This window comes from Sinohyriopsis cumingii, unplaced genomic scaffold (genome assembly GCF_028554795.1).
Source record: "Sinohyriopsis cumingii isolate HCF-2022 unplaced genomic scaffold, ASM2855479v2 utg001242l, whole genome shotgun sequence".
Lineage (NCBI taxonomy): Eukaryota > Metazoa > Mollusca > Bivalvia > Unionida > Unionidae > Sinohyriopsis > Sinohyriopsis cumingii.
The window spans coordinates 125,554-145,881 of record NW_028315974.1 but is presented as its reverse complement, the minus strand read 5'-3'; the positions used below and the strand labels follow the sequence as shown (position 1 = coordinate 145,881).

The window sequence follows — 20,328 nt, the reverse complement described above, 5'->3', positions numbered from 1 at the left end:
TAAATATAGGTTATACAAAGATGGAGCTAAAGGGATAAATCTGATCAGAAGGGTTTCATAGTCCAGAGTATAATGACTTTCTCCGTATCGAGTTTATAAAACATAGGGTATGCAAGAAAACTCCACGTCTTCCAGAATGATAGAAAAGAGAACAGAACGTATAAATGCGTCACTGCATGGCAAGATTTCTGTTTTGATGTTTGAGCCGTTCGATTCTGTTGAAATCTAACTTGAAATGAAAGCAACACAATGAAGACCTTAACGGAGATGTGCGGATTCATAAAAAGTAAACTCTTCGTAAAGCGGACAGTTGAGTAATTAAAGTTTCTGTTCGTTTCAGGAAGAGGCCATTATAATGTGGTTTAATTCATTAAGGAATGACATATAATTCCTTGTTTCTTTGTAACTCAAAACTCTGTGTATGTGCGTGTGTATGTATGTTTGTGTGTGTGTGTGAGAGAGAGATAGAGAGCAACTGGTAGATAAAAAGATAAGTGAAAATGTATATATCTAAGCACGTGACCTTCTAATAAAGCAGCTAACTAAGAAAACAATGAACCATAAAACATAAGTAAAACCTGCTCGAACTGCTACTTATGCAATACCGCCATAGTTTGCAAGGCCTATTGTTGTACATTTTTGACCACTTTCACCTGCATATAACAGTCACCTCTATATGGCAGTCAGTTTTGGACAATCTTTTAGTTGCCTGTTTTATACAGGTTTCAATATTTGCGTGTTATGGTTGTATAAAGAGGTGATGTTGAAAGATGTAGTTCGAACGTATAAAAAGTCAACATGCCATAATTCGGATGACTTATTACAGGAAAAGTTTTGCTCTTTAAAGAGAGAGCTCATAGGTTTAGGATACTGGTTTAAATCAAACTGGTTTTAAAGGACATTGTATCTAAAGATTTATATAAATTTGTAAAAACAAAGCTGCTTCAAATTCATTGATGTCTATATTCTAAAGATGTATCCCATTTATTAGTTTGGTAGGAATTCATATGTACGCTTGATCCACCCAACATCAAGTAGAAATAAATGCATTTTCTACGTTTCCACACTTGTTCAAATTTATGTTCACACTAGATAAAATTGATATACCTGTAGAAACTTGCTATTGATAATAAATAATTTCCTGCGGATAAATTGTATCCATTTTATAGGAAACATGGTTAGTTGTTATTAAAAAAGAAGAAAAGAAAAAGAAAAACGAAAAACACTCATCTACCCTGTTGACATGCCATCCATTGGGGTTACATGGGGGGGAAAGCATTCCAATGTTGAACTTATCGCAGCGACAGGTGCTATCGTACCTTCATAAATCTGTCAAATGTATGATTCCATGGAAAATAACTTAGACCACACATGCAGGTCATGCGCCATTCCAGCTCGTTTTAGGTAGGTATTTGGGAGGTAGAAACATTTATAAATTTAAAAAAAAAGTAGCAAACTAAATGGCGCTGATTTATTTTGACGTGTATAAATCAACTCCCGGGGTAGCAGAGAAAATTAAAATGTAATGTACATTCGATACAGTTGAGACCTTCTCATCTGCCTCTTTTAAAATAAGACGACCAATCATAATACGTGTATAAAAAAACACACACACATTTGCGCGGTTTACAGTAGATACGTGTTAAATTTTATTAAAAAAGAGAAACATAATTCGTCCGCATGAAATTTTCAACCGTGGGTGGTTTAGGATATCGATGCAAATCTCATGTACTGCAAAGGGTTTATAAAAACTAAGGCATTGACAGGAAAACACGGCTTATGGATTCCTTGCGTACCTTGATACCCATTTTCATCTGCCATTTTGTTCAATATTTATATTTATATAATTTTTATGTGAGAGTCAAACATGTGAATTTTTCAGGTTCTCCCTCTCAAGACGCCTATTAGGTGTTTCTTTTTTTTTTTTTTTTTTTTTTTAAGTTGTTCTTTTCCCTTGATGAAGAACTAAGGAAATTGGACCCTTTTGTAATTGTGCTGCTGCAAGGTCTCTCTCTCTCTCTCTCTCTCTCTCTCTCTCTTCGTCCTAGAGTTGCACATCATATATATAAGGGAGCAGTCAGTATATAAAAGGAAGTGTGTATTTTGAAAATTACACTGCAATCAAATAAGACCCATTTGAATGAGCCTAATATTATGCACATTCAGAATTACCCCCCCCCCACACACACACACTTCCCCGCTCGAAATATATACCACTCAGATGCATATGTAATTGTATGTCTCCTTTTCGAGAAATTATCACTGTCTTCGTATGGACACTTTCGTTGATAATAAACAGTGGATTTGCAAGAAATTATGCAATTGTACGTCTTTGCTCCCAAAAACCGCCAGTAATCGCGGGCGTTGCATCGGCGGTTGGTACAGTATTAATAGAACGACTTCGTCAGTGTCACATGTTGAGAAAACAATTATTTACTTGTATTGGCTAAAAGTTAAGTGTTCCTGGATTGAACAAGATGGAGTTAATACGCACGGTAAATTCAGATATCTTGATTTGAAATGATTCTTAACAAGATCGCTATTATTTTCCATTGAAGAAGTAAAGAAAATAAATTTGAAACTTTTTTCTTCAAGCAGTCAATTAAGCACCAAGATCATCAACTATGAAGTGGCGACTGGATGAATGCGAAAGTTAGGGTGTTTTGTTTTCGTTTTTAATAAAACACAACAAAGCAAAGTAAAATGAACCCCCACACGATCACAATGACACTGTTTTCCACGTAGGTTGAACTACGCAATATCAGAGAGAGAGAGAGAGAGAGAGAGAGAGAGAGAGAGAGAGAGAGAGAGAATGTTGCACATTATCTTGTGCGAGTTGTCTCCCATCACTCGCTGAATAGCCTTTGCTTCAATAAAGCATGAGTCGCTGTTTTTTTTAATGTAGTCTTAGGCTATTGCCACATTCTACGAAGTCTCTGACAGAAATGCTCTTTTATAATATGTTCTTCAACAGTAACGTTTCAAAAAACAGTTGCTCTATGTAGTAAATTGAAATTGTCTTCCAGTTATATCTCAACATCGTACAATCCGTGTTTCCTTGGAGAAATGGAAAAAAGTATAAAATAATATTTAATTCGCCTAAACACTCGATTATCTTGTTTCAAGACATGATACAATCTGGACGAACAATTGAAGTAGATTCTTAACAAAAAGCAATAAAAGATTTTGATAAATCAACTGTTATTTTCTTCAGTTTCAAGAAAATATATAACCTCGTTTATGATGAACTTTACATAGACAAATTTCAGATAACTGAGGTACTACGATCGATCTATTCCATTTATACAAGTTTACAAAAACTATAATGTTTTTGAAAAGTTCACAGAAGAAGACCGCTTTATTAGATTGTAATTTACTATTCATTTCTACCTAGTTACACTGTGTAGAGAAGAAAAGAAAAATAAACAAGTGCAAAACAGACCAACATATCGTACAAGCCGTAATGGCGTACATTTGCGGGAAGAAAAGTATAATTAGAAAACATTTACATTAGATAGAGCGAAATTCATGTTATATGTTTCACTGTTTTGTTTAAAAAAAAACAAAAACAAAGCAATAACAAGCAACAATTTATTTTGAATGGGACACATGTACAATTCATCGATACAATTCTCAATGAATTTTTTTACTGGTGTCTTTCTAAAAATCATCTCAAGTGTTCAAAGCTGTTACATATTACAATTACTGTATATTGATTTATTTTACTCAAGACACCAGCTCCTTCTCGCACGTGTTATGCTAAATGCATTTCCGTGGTTGAAAGTCCCTAAGTTGGGTAATCTATTTCCCAACCCCAATTACGTCAATAACATGGCAATAAAATACATTTGAGCTAAATAAATAAGTTCTGTGCGTATATAAAATCATTTGTTCTGAACGTTGTCCAAGGCAGCAAAAGCGATGAGCGTGGCCCTAAACAAAAACAAAAAAGGGCATTGCGGAGTTGTCCTGAAAGCGCAGGGCCCATGGCATTTGCCTCGTTTGCCTTGTACTAGGACCGGGCCCCTCTCTCTCTCTGTCTCTCTCTCTCGTTATCACTGTGTACACTCCTTACACTCCTTTTTCAACGCAACATGAAGAACTGGAGTGATTTTCATTGTAAGAGAATTGTGAATGTCACATACATTAGTTTTAAAAAAAATTTTGACATAGTGAATATATCCTCTTTCCTTTTTCTTTTGGATTTTATATTCATTTTTCTTTAACCAGAATAACAGTTTTCTTACACGCTTCAACTTGTGAGGATTTTTGTATAACGGTTCTATTCCTCATAGAACACTAACTTAGTGAACAATCTGTGTGTTGAACATAGTAATTTATCCAATGGGACAAATAGCTTTTATATTCCAAGGTTGGGAATTATTTCTGAGGTGTTAGGATTCAGCGGTTCATTTCCCATCGAATAATTGCTAAACTGTTCGCTCTTTATATTCTCTCAATCGTCCAATCTGTTTTCTATGCTTTACTCCAAAATTACCGACCTCCCTTCTTGTGTGTTGCTTTATATGCCTTTTTGATGTCGATTTTATGTCCATTTTAGCTAGCAACCTCGTTGTTGTAGCGAAACAATGCCGTCATAAATAGACAACTTTCTAATTCTTGTAACATTCTAACGAATTTACCTGGTAAAATCGGACCTAATTGATACCTATTTATAGCAATAAAATTCTACTTTGATCTTCCTCACCGTATGGCAAACTCGTCAGAAAGGAGAGAATATATGGGAGGGCCACAGGTATCGTTCGGTCATTGGGCAATATAATGTCCAGTTAAAGGATAAATCCGACGCATCTCGGAGATAAATGTGGCAGATAGTGAAAATAAAACCACTCCATCACTACAACATACTAATTTTAAAAAGTTTAACATAACAGAAAGGGCCGAGTGTGGGCCGAGGGGAGGGATAAGTAACGTTTGTCGCGTATATCACGAAAGCCATTCACAGAGTTAACTAAAATATCGGTCGTCGCCAACACAAATACTATAGGTGACGAATTTGTGAAATATATTACCGCAAAGTAAAGGATTATGCAAGACAAAGAGAAAATGCACATTTGTAAAAATAGTCACAATTGAAGACATCTTCTAAGAAGCTGGTGAGAAAAATTATAAACTCTTCGGACGTGGGTCTGGATATTGATTATCTGATTGTTATTAATATTTATCGTCAATATAGGCGACTCTGGTCAGTTTAATATACGATAAATAAAAATCATTATTGATTGGTACAAGATGTTAGACTCAGATTTACGTGCGAACAAAACCTAATTAAAAAATAATACTATTTAGGACAGTTTCGAAATGTTCATTTGTGTAGTTCGATAAGGATAGGTTCCATCGTCAAATTTCAGAAAATCTCTTTTTCTATTATTTAAACCTTTTAGTGGGGTGGTTTTTGAACCTTCTTCGTAAATGTACCAAAACGGGGATGGGGAGAGGTTTAAGGGTTTGCAAAATGGGCATAAAACTCTGAAATGGTAATTTCAAACTTGCTTTCTTAATAAGATTCATGCGTCTCGTGACGTGCACGGTAAACAGACCCGATTTTTCCTGCTAAATTATTTGCACAGTCTGCATAATAAATCCGACCGAGTAGGTACTTTGCATAGAGACTAATTAATTTTCGGATGTGTGTGTGTGTGTGAAGGGGATAGCCAATTATTTTGTTTAAAAAATGCAGCCCTTGGATAGCTTGAAAATTATACTGTTTCTCTTATTTTGCAGAAAAATAATTGAAAAATATCTGAAGGTGAAGGAAAATATCCTGGTTTAAAATACCCCACTCCTTAAATGACGGTGTGGTTCCTTCTTTCTCTATTTTCATTAAATACAATCAGCGTACTAGTCTTAAATAACTATATTCATATGATATCTTACAACACTGTATAAATTATCACCAATGCTTTCAATTTCAAAGAAACCCTTAATAAGTTTCTTGAAGACATTTTATCCATGAACATGTACATTTTGTGTATGAACATGTTTATCCTGTACATACTCATCAATCACAGCAAAGTGTCCCCAAACATTGGTTTGGCCTAGAGTAATCATTTTAACCTCCAAGTGAAGGGTTCTGTTTAACAGTTAATTATTAGTCGGTATGTTTGATTCTGAACGTCCGTCAAATCCAAATGATTTTATGACCAATATTTGTCATTGGTGTTAGGGCCCTTGAGGTCAAAATTGGCCCATGAGGAATACGTACTCGATGGCTGTCGAGTGTCCAATCAAGTCTGACCACTGTCCACTTTGTCGGCGTTATTACTACGAGAATGAGATTAATGTGCGAAAAGTGGAAATAAGGTTTAGATTCTTGATATCGTAGCAAATGGAATTGTGTTGACCGAATCGCATTAAGGTATGAACGTAATCTTATTTTCATCGTATTTTTCAATTCGATTTCTTCTTAATTTCTGCATTCATTATAAGCCCTTGCAACAGGTTGATTAATTACAAAGAAATCATGTATGAACACATTGCCTTATTGATCCAGATCTGTCAGTTTACTTCTTGCGTCTTTCTGTATTCCTTTACTTCTGTCGTTATTATTATTATTATTATTATTATTAGTAGTAGTAGTAGTAGTAGTAGTAGTATTCAACTTTGTCGTCACAAAAACACATTATCGTCAGTGATGGAAACGTTTGAAAGTTAAAGCCTATGGAAAGATTGTCCCTTTACGAAAGTATATTGTTTTTCCTTTCTTGCACAACTAAACGTTTTACTGTATTTGCGTTAATAATTATCCAATAGTATTTTATCTTTGTTGACTTATTTAAATACGATTGGACTGTAGACTTCCAAATAAACGATATAAAATATTTGTTTTATTAGTTTCTTTTAAAAAATACAATCTTCTTTTATGACACATTTGATTATTTTGCTTTCTGTTTATTGAGCTTCATAATTTACCCTCCAACAGTTTTCTCTTAAAATATGTCGCTTAATGCAAGTCCCCAACTGAGATATTGCATACCTTTACATTCTTTTCTCAAATGGTTATTTGCTTCATCCTTTGCTCCAAAGGTCATTTGATTAATCCATTGCTCGAATGGTCATTGGATTCATCCTTTACTACAATGGTCAGTTGATTCAACCGTTATTTGATTGATTTATAATTCAAACTTTCTTTCATTTGTTCAGTTATTCACTCATTTTGTATTAATTCATTTTGCAATTCATTTTGCAATTCAGTAATACAAACTATAATTCCTCTCTTGGATCAGACTCAAAAACATATTTCTGGTTGTATTATTTCATCTCTTTGAATGCAATGTGTTTGATTTGCCCCCACCCCCGAAACTAACTAACTAACTAACTAACTAACTATATATTGATATTCTTATCTGTTTCATCGTCTTCTTATCTGCCAGCATTTTATGTTTGCAAATAAAAAATGTTTTATCTCATACCATATTAAAATCACGCATATATAAAGTAACAATCAAAATAAGTCAATAAATAAATAAATAAACAAATTTTGATATTTTTGTACGAGAGGGTAAACAATGGACTATGACATAACAGCCAAACAGCATAGTTGCATAAACTTGACAACTTGGATCGCCTTATAGACTGAAACACTTCTGACAGGTATCGGCCCAATATGATTAGTGCTAAGAATGTCCTCTTCAATTTCACATTAATCAATTATTTTTCTTGTAATTGTCTTTATCAGACTGAATACAACAGGCACCGACAAAGTAATGTAATTGATAACAACAGACTACTGAAACCAGATAAGGAATTTTGAAAATGCGCCATCTTAAGATTTCGGTTGCTATCTCAAGAAACCATGAGGGTGATACTTATACTGAGGTCGTTTAAAGGCTTTGAGCTGAGTGCATTGTTTGATGCAAACAAGTTATGAATACAGTGTGTTCTCGAATAAGTTCATGAATTTGTGAGCTCCTACTTATTCATCTTCTTTATTCCTTTTTACAGTTATTTTAGTATATTGAGATACGATTCAAGGTTTAAACAACCCAACCCACCCCGCCTCTCGTCATTTAACCTGCCAATTTTTGCCAATAAATAAATGCAGAGGTTAAAAATATGACTCAGTATATGTTGATGCCGATGTCACTGATCAAAAATATACAATCAATAATGACTGATACACAAAATACTTCAATTTTCATTTGTAAATTAAATTCAAGTAATTGTGTATGCAGACCATAATTCTTGACAGTTTGGTGCAATCTATGCTATATATCAATATTTTCAACAGAATAAGTAAAATTATCTTTCTAAAAACTCTAAATGATAGAATCAGAGACTGTGAATTAACTTATAACGCTGCATTTGAAGAGCTGAACGTCTTGTTTTGGCAATTAAAACGATATAATATAGAATATGATTCAACACCTGTCTGGACTGTTTCGTGCGATATCAAAAATATACATTCGACGCTGATTATTCCAACTTTTCTAAATAATTTTGGCCCATAACAAGGGACTATACTGATTTCCATACCACTGAAGATGTATGATGGATTGTACTGCTTGTATGCAACGGGGAATGCTATATTTCCCTCAGTCATGCCGACTATAAAAAAACAAAATCATCACTAAATTATACACACGGAAACATTTGTAATTAGTTGGCAAAGATCTTCATTTTGTATTGTGTGATTCTTGCAAGTTCGGGGTGACGTGAAAGAGAGAGAGAGAGAGAGAGAGAGAGAGAGAGAGAGAGAGAGTTACTTTTGATAACACATTTGAGCTACCTAAACTTCTTGTTATTATTTTTATTATTATTATTATTATTAGTAGTAGTAGTAGTAGTAGTGATCCCAGTACCGCCATCATCTATTTATCTGTCTGTCTGTCTGCTTACCTGATTGCATGCCTGTCTATCTATCAGTCTGTCTGTCTGTCTCTATGTCTGTCTGCCTGCCTGCCTATCTATCTATCTGTCTATCTATCCATCTATATATCTATCTTTATTTATTTATTTATTTAATTTGTTCGTTTGTTTGCTTGTTTGTTTGTCTGTTTGTTTTAACCTTGCTCTGGAAGAGATCTCATAATTTATTATACAAATATTTTAAAATTCATGGGCATAATTGCCCAATTATAATTTGAAGAAGGTCTCTTGCTCAATTTTTATAATTTCTAAGTTAAAGAAATTTTGTGTTCAGTCCTCAGTAGCTTTAAACCAGAATGTTTTCTATAACATGTAACAATTGATAGAAAATAAAAAGTGAAACCAGGCTGGAACGTTTTACAAAGAAGGCCATAGTTGAATAATGCCACATACTGAATTTCATATTCACTGAACAAATGTGTTTCTCTCGAGAACTGCATTTTATCTTTACAAGCAATAATTTTACCACAGTAAATAAAATGTTTCCCTTTTTGAACGACATCTGTGCATGTATCAGACAATTATAATACCTACTCATGATTCCGCCTGAATTGGATGGCATTGATGTCCTCATTTAAAGAGAATTTCTAAATCATACTTGCAGGTGAACAACTCTCTCGAATCTTGTTGCATCACTTAAGTTTTAAGACAACTTGTGGCCTTTTCAAGCTCTTTCTCTGACGTTATACCCCTTTCTGGGATGACAGTCTTGGAAAGAGTCAAAGCAAATCTGACATAAGTTTGAATAAGATATGGATTCGCTCGACCTCTGCTTTTGTCTCATTAAACATAAAAAATCCGTAAAACGGATATAAAACTCTGGTGCTGGAATTTCGCAACCAGGACAAACAATGTGCACGGCTCTTAGTTCCATGCACCCAGAAGGCAAAACCATCTTCTGATCATTAAACGTATCCCGCTCTATTATTTTCCACCTGACGCAAACTCCCTCGAAGGCCTTTTGCTATTATGGTGGCAACCACTGGAGAAAGACTCAAAGAACACATTACGGATTGGGCAGGTTTTCATTCTTTGGATGATCCTTTGAATATGACAATCTTTGAAACCCGCTTGCTGGCTATTAGGTTCGTAATAGTTGTAAAAAAAATGTGTGGACGGTAACAAGTACAGATTTGGAAATCTTAAGTGTGGCTGGTGCTTTCAACATGAAAAGTTTTTAACAGTACTCGCTTCCGCGTAATTGCACTATTAGGACAACAATAAATTTTGATCCAATGGAGATTCTGGGAAGAACAAAGAGACTAAAATCGGAAGAGAGTGTATAAAAATTCAATCTATTTTTTTACGACTTTAGCCAGGTCTTGAAACAAAATTGCTCGATTTCGAAACGGTACAGGGTCTTTTTGTAACCACAAGTGTCGAGAAAAAGTGAACAACATAACAGTCTATATGTCCATCAATGTATCCATCCACCCAGCCAGCAATCCATTCATACATAGATACATGTATATACTGGAATAATTTCACACACATACAATATATATATATATATATATATATATATATATATATATATATATATATATATATATATATATATATATGACATTCTTAAGAAAATATTGCCTTCTTAATAAAACAAACTCTCTTCCTCGCACGCACAGACATACGAGCACACAAGGGTTTCTAATCAGTTCTCACTCTGAACGTGAGCTACGGCTGACACGGTCAGTGTGAAATAAGTTGTCACAATGCAAGAGTCGTGACTAGCGTTGTCAGATAATAACCGACAGCCACCAAAATTGATTCTCATTTCTTAGCCCAGTACATGCATATTTGTCCGGGGAAACAGATAAATCAAACGTCTTGGACAAATCTCGGAATCGTGCCACGTAATGTTTAGTTTATATTTGTAAAGAACGGGGAATTTTGTTGCAAATCTGTTTTGTGCAGTGTACACTTCTCGGCCCCGTCCATCTTAATAATACTGCATTATTAAATGCAAAATATGCGTTCATGTTTTCTTAGGGTTTTATATAGAGCATTATAGAGCTGGAATCGATGCTTTATTTCAGTTTGCCTCAATACTTTCTCTTTTTCATTTGGACGGATGACACAATAAGTTCTAGAATTTAGAAGTTCAATGATATGTTTTAGATTGGGTCGGTGTCCTATCTCATTTAATTACTATTTAACGTTTTCTACACTGAAATTAAGATGAGGTTTAAAAGGAAATTCTTGGATTGACGATCTCCGTATCTTAAAAGTAAATTCACAAGTTTGAGTAGACCCTAGCAACTGTGCTCCAAAGTTTTGGACACATATCACTCGACATGTCTGACATCAGTTCCTTTTTGGACCCAATTTCGATACTGATAATTATAACGTGAGAACAAGGAAGTAGCCGCAATACATTCATAATATGAAAGAACGCTTATTGGATATTTTTTTTAGCTCCCAGAGCGCAAGTATTAAGATAAAAATGGATGTTTTACTATGAGGCATATTGACCACCTTGTTATAACAGAATTATTGTCGTTATGTCATTAAAGAGAGAAAAACTCTACAACCCTACTACTAACTAGTGTTCAATTCCAAAATGAATAATAAATTCTGGCCGTAAAATATATGTATTCCCTCTTTAATTGCACCCTCCCATTTCAAGGCTGAATTTTTTTAAAGATGCTTTAAAGCGAAATGAATTCAAGATATTTGACCCTTAATGTTTAAACTCTATCAAATAAGAATATCGTATAACACAGATAAACGCGTCACTTATAAGCGTGTTATCTGCTATTGAATATTTAATTACCCCAAAGTTGACGTGTAAACATTTTTATTAAGTGTTTAATTGCTAAATGCAAATTTGACTATTCCCGTTATGTACTTTATTGATGTTTTGTGATATTCCATTCCCTTGTTACTTGTACTTCCACATTCGATATTATTCCCTCTTGAAAACAAATCGGGATTTTATTGAAATTGACACAAAATTAATATGCATCAGGCGATTTGAGCATCAGGGACAATTACAAGTGCAATCCGAAATGATACTATATCGAGTCCATTTATTTCATAATTTGAATTATCACAAAGATTTTACACTCGCTAAGGTAGCTTCATTTAAAAACATTCGTTTTCAAAATACGCATGCATAATTTGGATTAAATAACACATAAAGCGCATTCTACATTCCACTTGAAATTCCACATTCGCATACAACTACAAGTGAAAGTTTCACTGTAAACGTTAATTCACATACAGTTATAGGCTGTTCTTGTGCTTTGGAGTAACCTTAAATATATAAAATAAACAACTGTTATTCAGCCGAGTCTTTCAAAGAGCTACATATTAAGTGGGGTAGCTATTTTTATTATATATAAAAAATCCTGAAAATTCAGAGCTGTGAAAGTTTAGATATATTTGTAAAAGTGCTATAAAAGAACTGAAACCCGTGAAAATCAAAGCGACATATGTTTGATAATGAAATAGACAATAACAAAATCTGTGAATAAACTTATGAGCACATCAACTTTTAATTGATGTTCACAATTCATTATATATCCCTGATGCATGGTATCATATATTTTAAGGAGACAAATTTAATAGAAAATATTGGGAAATATTTCTAACTTCCCAAATTTTTTATAAAAAAAAAAAAACAGCAATTAAAGAACAGTCTAAATTATTTTAGTTCAATCCACACATATTGACAGTTGACGCATTAATTTTAAAATAAAGGCGACAGTTGCCAAAGCAATATATGTACATAAAACTGGACCATTCTGAACAAACATAAAACATGAGCAAAAAGTGATCAGTTTTCATTATTAGTGAGAACCACTCTGAACGGAATCATCCTGACACTTACTGTCAGTGTAATGGCTCGATTTATGAAATCGGTGTTAATCTTTGTTTGGTTAGTATACATTTATCATTAAATTGCAATTAACATGGGTATGATGAGTTCTTTATTGTCTTTTATTATCGGAAGATATTCGTTATTTGCAGATGTAATACGATCACATTAGCCAACAGGTACGTTTTTATTCTCATATTATGTTCACCATGACGTCAATATTACAAGAGAGATCTCATTAATATATGACTTTTAATTAAACAAACACAACAAAATGCGCTTGTCTATAAGATACGCTGATATAAAATAATCCTGATTGTCCCAAAGCAAATCTTCGTTTTCGACGTAGGACGCAACTATCACGTCTCTGCTGCATGAAGTCCATGGGAAAGAAATAAAATATTTTAAGTTATTTTTGCTTCTATTTACAAAATATCATCGTTATCCGACCGGCGTCACTATTATTACAAATGTAACAATCGGTTTATATTTTATTTTATATCAAAAATCTAACAATATAGCAATTTTCTTACAATTCACAAGAACGCATCGTACGTCATTATCTCCATTGTAGCAGTAATTAATCTCATCGCCGTGATCGTCACATATATCGTTTAACCGTGCAGACTCAGAGGTTAGCGTGAGCCAAGGCGGTCTATTGTGGTGTGTCTTATGGCAAGGCACAATACTTCAATATCCTCTGCACTACATTGCCTTCGTGTGTTGCTGTGCCGTAAAATAACATACCATACCGATTCGTTGTTTAAATCATAGCTGAAGCAATTTATCTTTTTCCGCCGCTTATCGTCATTGTCTTCAACGTTTTCAATTGTATCCCCTTTGTCAACTTCACCATTATCACAACATCGCATTATATTTTGACAAGAGATAATTTATCAGGTCGTCGTATAAAAGCGGACGCAATAATTGTTATGATGGTGCGGAAAATATTATGTTATTATATATATATATATATATATATATATATATATATATATATATATATATATATATATATATATATATATATATATATATATATATATATATATATATATATATATATATATATATATATATATATATATATATATATAATAACTGTCTTTTTAGCTGTTGTGCCAATAAAGGTATTCCATGACGACCAAGCGTATAATGGCTTTTGCACAATCGCTGCAAGGATATTTCAGGAATGCAAGCAAGAGAAAGCAATATAAAAATATAAATGCAGTGTCCACATTTATACCGTATATAGTCACTGACAAGATGAGTCCAGCTACAAACACCCCAGGGACATAATGTGCCTGTCTTATTTGGTCTTTTGGTTACTTCTAACGAACTGCAAAGACCTAGATCTACCGATGCATTAAGCAATGTTCGATCTGGTCTGTGCAGTTTGTAGTTGGGCTTGCATTTTAAGAGTACATACGGTAGTTATCGTATTCCCTCTTGTGTGCATTGGTACATCACAACACTCTTGTTATGAGTGCTTAAAATACTGACTTCTCAGCAATGTCTTTTGGGAACAATCAGAATATACATTTGTCATGTTAAGTCGAGGTACCGTATTGCACAAACTAAGCCTATTTATAATTTCGTGGGTACCACACGGAAAAATGCAATCATAAGAAAAATGGAAACCTCTCACTTAATTTTTACCGGGAGTATAATTTGTGATAAGTGAAGGTAGGATGGATGATTTTATTTTTTATCCCCAGAGACTACGACACGATTATAATGTCGGGTGTTTGGAAGAGTCCAAATATAGAGACAGGCATCTCTTCTCTGTAACCCATATCTGCACAGTGGTTAGAGATATGCTTTTCATCTCTGCGTATAAATCACTAATGCCGTCTTTGTCATGCGACTGTTTAGTTTAACTCTGTCTCTATTACGTTCTTTCTATTTTAACGTTTTCGCCCTCCTCTGGGGTTTGATATTCCTCCACGTGGACCAATCACTGTTATTACAACTACGTTCACCCCACCCATTCTTCTTGTTATCATACATTTTTCGCCATCGCCGGTTTCATCTTCTAGTTCCTTTTATTCCACCTACACGCTTGATCATCCATCCACCCCCGTCCTCCTCTCCTCGTCACTATCTTTCCTTCAGCGAAAGTACTCTGACGTGTCACCATTCATCAATACCTATAGTTAATTTTTTATTTGCAATTCATATAGAATTTAAGTTTAATTGTTATTTGGCGCTAAATACACCCGGATCATTGGTTTCATTCAAAGCTAAACAAAGTTTTATGCAAGGTGTAGCAAGTGCAAATAATTACTAAATCACCGGATGGTCTGTGTGAAATGGATGCCCCGAAAAGTTACGAAGCATAATTAATTACTCTAAGTGTGACTCTAACCTCCCCCCCCCCCCCAACCCGCAATTTTTATTCTTTTGTTACACGTATCCTTTGCTTCCCTTTGCATCATCTGCAAGAAATTGTAATATCACGGTCCAGATTCTTTATTGTATACTCTGTATTCAAATAAACTATGCAAAAGGACATACGATCATGTAATGGAATTCATTTTATATAAAGACTCACAAATAATTTCTTTGAAATAGATAAGATTCAAGTGCCAGTCCGTGTGCGTGTTACACATCAAAAAGCTTGACTGACGTTAGGGTTGGAAAATGGCTAGTATCAAATTTTTTATACGACTTTGATTGTCACTAGACCGCTTTGCACATGTCAGCATTGTAATATTTCACCTTGCACATATCTCATTAATTACAGGTATGAAACCAACGTAGGAGAAATATTTTATAATTTACCCCCTCATTTCACAGACTTTGAAGAGCATATCGAATATCGGACAAACTCTTTAAGGACTGGCATTTCAGCAACGTCGGAACAACATGGATTCCTTAAATACGGGGTCAGTTAGAACGTGGGTTGTTAGAAGGATATAAAACAAGACCTGTTCGTCTTTTCGTTCAATTTATTTAATATAATCCACCAATTTGCCAGATTCTCATAGTTGTACCTAAAACGAAGGTATTGTAAAATCATCATTTTAATTGCCGAAAACATTTTATTTACAATAAATTTGTACACGGTTGAGATTTTGTTGTAGCCTTATGGATATCCAATTATTCGATGAGTTTTAAACTGGGATGTTTCTTTGCAAGGCTGTAAAGGAAGATCGCTGCTGAATTGATGTTTATATATTATTGCTAGAAGAAACAAAATACATTTCGTTTGATCTTAATAAATATATAACATTTTGAAGCACACAAAAAATTTTGGCATTTTGTAATGTTTCTCGTCGCCATGTTTGGTATTTTGAAAGTAAGGTAATCATAGTTACTAGTCTAGAAAAACTGTTTATTGTTTACATACCAGTATTGTTATCAATGGTTCGGACTGACAGCCAATTCATTTTTAACTTGTCTCTCTATCTTTAACGTATCTCAGTTAATTTTCTTTTTCACTCATCAGTAATTTCCTTCTTCCAATTGTTTTATAACTATTTTCCTCTCTCTCTCTCTCTCTCTCTCTCTCTCTCTCTCTCTCTCTCTCTCATTACTATACATGTATGATAATATGCTAGTCCATAGGCGAAGTACACAGGCCACGTAAACTGGACATGGTGGTCAGATCAAAGGCAGGAATGCATGATTGATTACCAGTCTTACCTTATGCTCATCCATCAGGTGAAATGGGGGACTGCAGTCTGTTCATGTACACTACACCTGCTGTGAGATGGTTATATAGGTCGTCACCTAGCCGTAGTGTCGAATAATAATAATAATACATTTTCAAGAAAGAGTCCAACAAGTACATATTACATATATACTAATTAATTTTATATTGGAGCATTTAAAAGGCGTTTTGTTATGTATGCAAATGAAGGAAAACATGTTTACCACAAACATAAACAAATGCTTTCTACCACTCAGTGTTACGATCTTTGATGGTTTAGATGCCTGTTTAATTCATTATATCCATGAAGTTAATTGCTCATTTACGTGAATTATATTCAGTTAACAGGAATCAGAGGATTCATTAAGTAATATTTTAAGAAGCGTCATTATGCTCCTCTTCCTCTTCGCCGTCCTCGTCAACCCACCGATCCTCGTCAACCTAATATTAGATAAAATGAATATCTTTCAACTGATTTTTCTACAAGCACATCGTCAAAAAGATTTTATTAGAATAGTCGTTCATTTTTCTGAAAGAATAAACTACTACTACTTCTATTACTACTACAACTACTACTACTACTACCATCACCACCACCACTACTATTACCACTAATCTTACTGCTACTAATAGCTATTGTTATAATTATTATTATTATTATTATTATTATTATTATTATTATTATTATCATTATTATTATTATTAGTAGTAGTAGTAGTAGTAGTAGTAGTAGTAGTATTTCCACCATAATTATCGATATTGGCTTACATGTTTACCACTCGCATGAACCCATTGAATTATTGTTAATACATCTTCCATTCCTGCTCAGTGCGATCCTACACCTCCTTTTACTGCTTCTTCTTTTTCTAACTCATATTTTTTCGACTTACTCAAGCACCATCCATACTGTACCTCTTAATGCAAATAATGAAAACAATATTTGAAAAGGTAATTTCCTAGACAATAATCTCATTGTTCTAAGTGTCTAAAAGCTTAATAGTAAACTTTCTATATAATATTTCATTATAATATGTAGCTTGAAAACTTTGGCGATTAACTAGAGAACTATTTCACTTGCAGATATGTTGTATGTGCACGCATTTAACTTCAAAATGTCAATTAATAGTTTCATGTCAGGCCGTTTACACAGCTGTACAAATCTGTTGTCAATTTATTTCTACGAAAAATGAAACTTTCTTTGTGCACATAGGTGATAGAACTGTTGAAGGTGCAGATTACAGATAATTAAATTGATGTTTTCTTACAAATGCATGCTGACTCGTTGATGAGCAAAGCACATCTAAGCGGAATCAAGCTTTCTTGAGCAAGAGAAAAAGCTTCTTCAGTCACATTATATACTCGATCAAAGTAATTAAGAGATGGGAGCAATGTTTAATTTTTTTAAACATTCATCCGTGATATAATATCGTTCAATTCTTTTTTCAAATATGTTTTGGTTATGACTAGTTGTATTTTTTCATTGTTTTCGTTCTATCTTTCCATACTTTTACAGTAATAAAATGTGTGAGATGTAGAAACTCTAACATAAATAATTTCGTACCCACTGATTTCATCAAATTAGTACAGTTATCGAAATCTTCAGTATGCAGTTTGTGAGGGAAAGATCTACGAATGATTAATGTCTCTTTCTTCTATTCGACTTAACCCCCTCCCTCCAATTATCCACCAATTTGTCCCTCTATTTTAAGAAACGTTCCGTCCATAATTTTCCATACTGTAGGCACGTCGTCACTCTTTTATTTCTTTTGGAATTCGTTATCTATGAAACAAACCCATTTAACTTTTAAGGAGGATTAGTGATTCCAGATAGCTATCTAAGTGTCATAAATAGGTAGATATTACGTGTCTATCAAACCGTCCGTATGTCCGTAAGGCAGGAATGAAACTTTTTCTTCAATAGACGGATTTTCACCGATGTAGATATTTTTTGATTAATGGCCATCCACAGTGAACATTTTTCATAACACGTGTGTCCGTAATGATAAAATTGTCTCGCACGTTGGGTAATGGCTTCCACTCACAATAGCAAATGCTGCAGGCAGCTATAAGAAATATGTACCTCAACCCGGTATCGTTTCTCTCCAGTGATTTATCCAAGAGGAGTGTCCGATCACTTAGGAAAGCCCTTTTTTCCTATCATTGTCATACGTCCTATTTTCCTTAGACCGATATTTATATTAATAGAACAGTACAAGAGAACATATTTTATCCGCTCTACGTATTACAAGTCGATAAATTGACCAAGCAGGAACGCTACTTTCAATTTCAGTACGCAAAGCAGAGTGGAGCCATTAAACAGGCATTAGGCAAGTATCCAATTTCCCTGAACGAGTCCCATCTGATTGGTTGTTACCAAGGATCATGAATATTAATATCAGTGGTCCTCCCATCACAGATTTAGGTCAGCGGTAGTATATTTTAAGATTCATTTAGCTTTAGTGTGTGTGCGTGCGTGTAGCAAGAGTTTCCTCCTTTTTGTTCAGCAGTGCATGGAATTTTCGCTGCTTAAGATGTTATAATATTATTTATGTTTAGATATAAAATATATATCAATAAGTGTGTATCTGATCGATGATTGATCAGTATTGGAGAAGGTAATGTTTTGATTGGTCAAGGAGAACCACGTGACTCTAGATCCACTCTCTAAACTTAAAGTGTTGACTAGGTATAGATCGGACTGGGTCGTGTAAAAGTAGTGGAATATGGCAGTGTGACAAAACCAAGCCTTCAATGGAGTATGCAGTGTAAACCAACATTAATGTGCCTTTTGGAGCTCAAACCAATATACGTTGCACTGGGATTTACACGGTATGTTGAATTTTATTTCATGCTTACGTATATTTGTAGCATTTTATGTAGGACAGTATCTCGTTAGACTAGGTAAACATTTTGTATTCAGTCCGTGTTTTAATTAAGAAAGGTGTTGGTATTATTTTTTCATCATTGTGAACTCCTTAACCTGTCGTAAGATAATACTTTAGGAAAGTTTTATGAGGGAAACCCCTTATTTATTTATGTTTCCTTGCTCGATAGACGGTTTGTACACCTAGACGTCCGAGAGCCATTAACTGTCTTGTTTTATGAATGAACACACTATAAAGTTACGACGCTGCGCTTTTTATAGCGTTTATTGCATGGTTTTCCTTAAACAAACCGCATAACTTTTTTTTCTGTTGTCATAATTTTTCATTAGGAAGACCACTGAGTTTTGATGATTTATTACACAGGGAAGATATAAACAATATGTTACAACAATTTAAGTTAAATAGCTTTTTTTCTTTGTTCACACACACACACACACACACACACACACACACACAGATACACACACACACACACACACACACACACACATATATATATATATATATATATATATATATATATATATATATATATATATATATATATATATATATATATATATATATATATATATATATATATATATATATATATATATATATATGAAAAGAATCTGATACTTAAACGAACTGAACGACTGTAATTATTAGCTCTTTCACTTAGTATTCAAAACCAGTTTTAAAACGATAATCATTCTCTTAAAAATGAATGAAAAGTATCATGGCAATATGTGACTGTGAGAATAACTTATTAACTAAAACAAAATATTACAAAAACCTGTTTTTGTTACTAATTCATCTTTAATAGTAAGATGACTTTTGTCAAATTATTTGTAGAGATTTTTAACTCTACTTTAGATACGGTAATAAAAATACATGATGATACATTAACATTTCTTTTATTCATAATCAAAAACAGAACAGTGAATAGTTTATTATAATACTATATAAAATATTATTATTATTATTATTATTATTATTATTATTATTATTATTATTATTATTATTATTATTATTATTATTATTATCTGAAGGCACATATTTTTATGTTTACTACTTCTTGTCCTCAGAAGAGTACA

General features: G+C 33.6%; 1 protein-coding gene across 4 annotated transcripts in view; it reads left to right on the top strand.

Annotated features, from left to right (window-relative positions):
• Positions 1-20,328, top strand: part of LOC149772699 (uncharacterized) — a 65,348-nt gene that overhangs the window by 9,946 nt on the left and 35,074 nt on the right. For 2 of the 4 annotated variants that reach the window (XM_089947477.1, XM_089947473.1), the window contains exon 1: positions 18,832-19,193. The exons of the other annotated variants lie outside the window; for them this stretch is intronic. The gene's annotated coding sequence lies outside the window, so the exon portion shown is untranslated. Of the gene's footprint in view, positions 1-18,831; positions 19,194-20,328 lie in introns of those variants that run through there. 4 annotated transcript variants of the gene reach the window in all.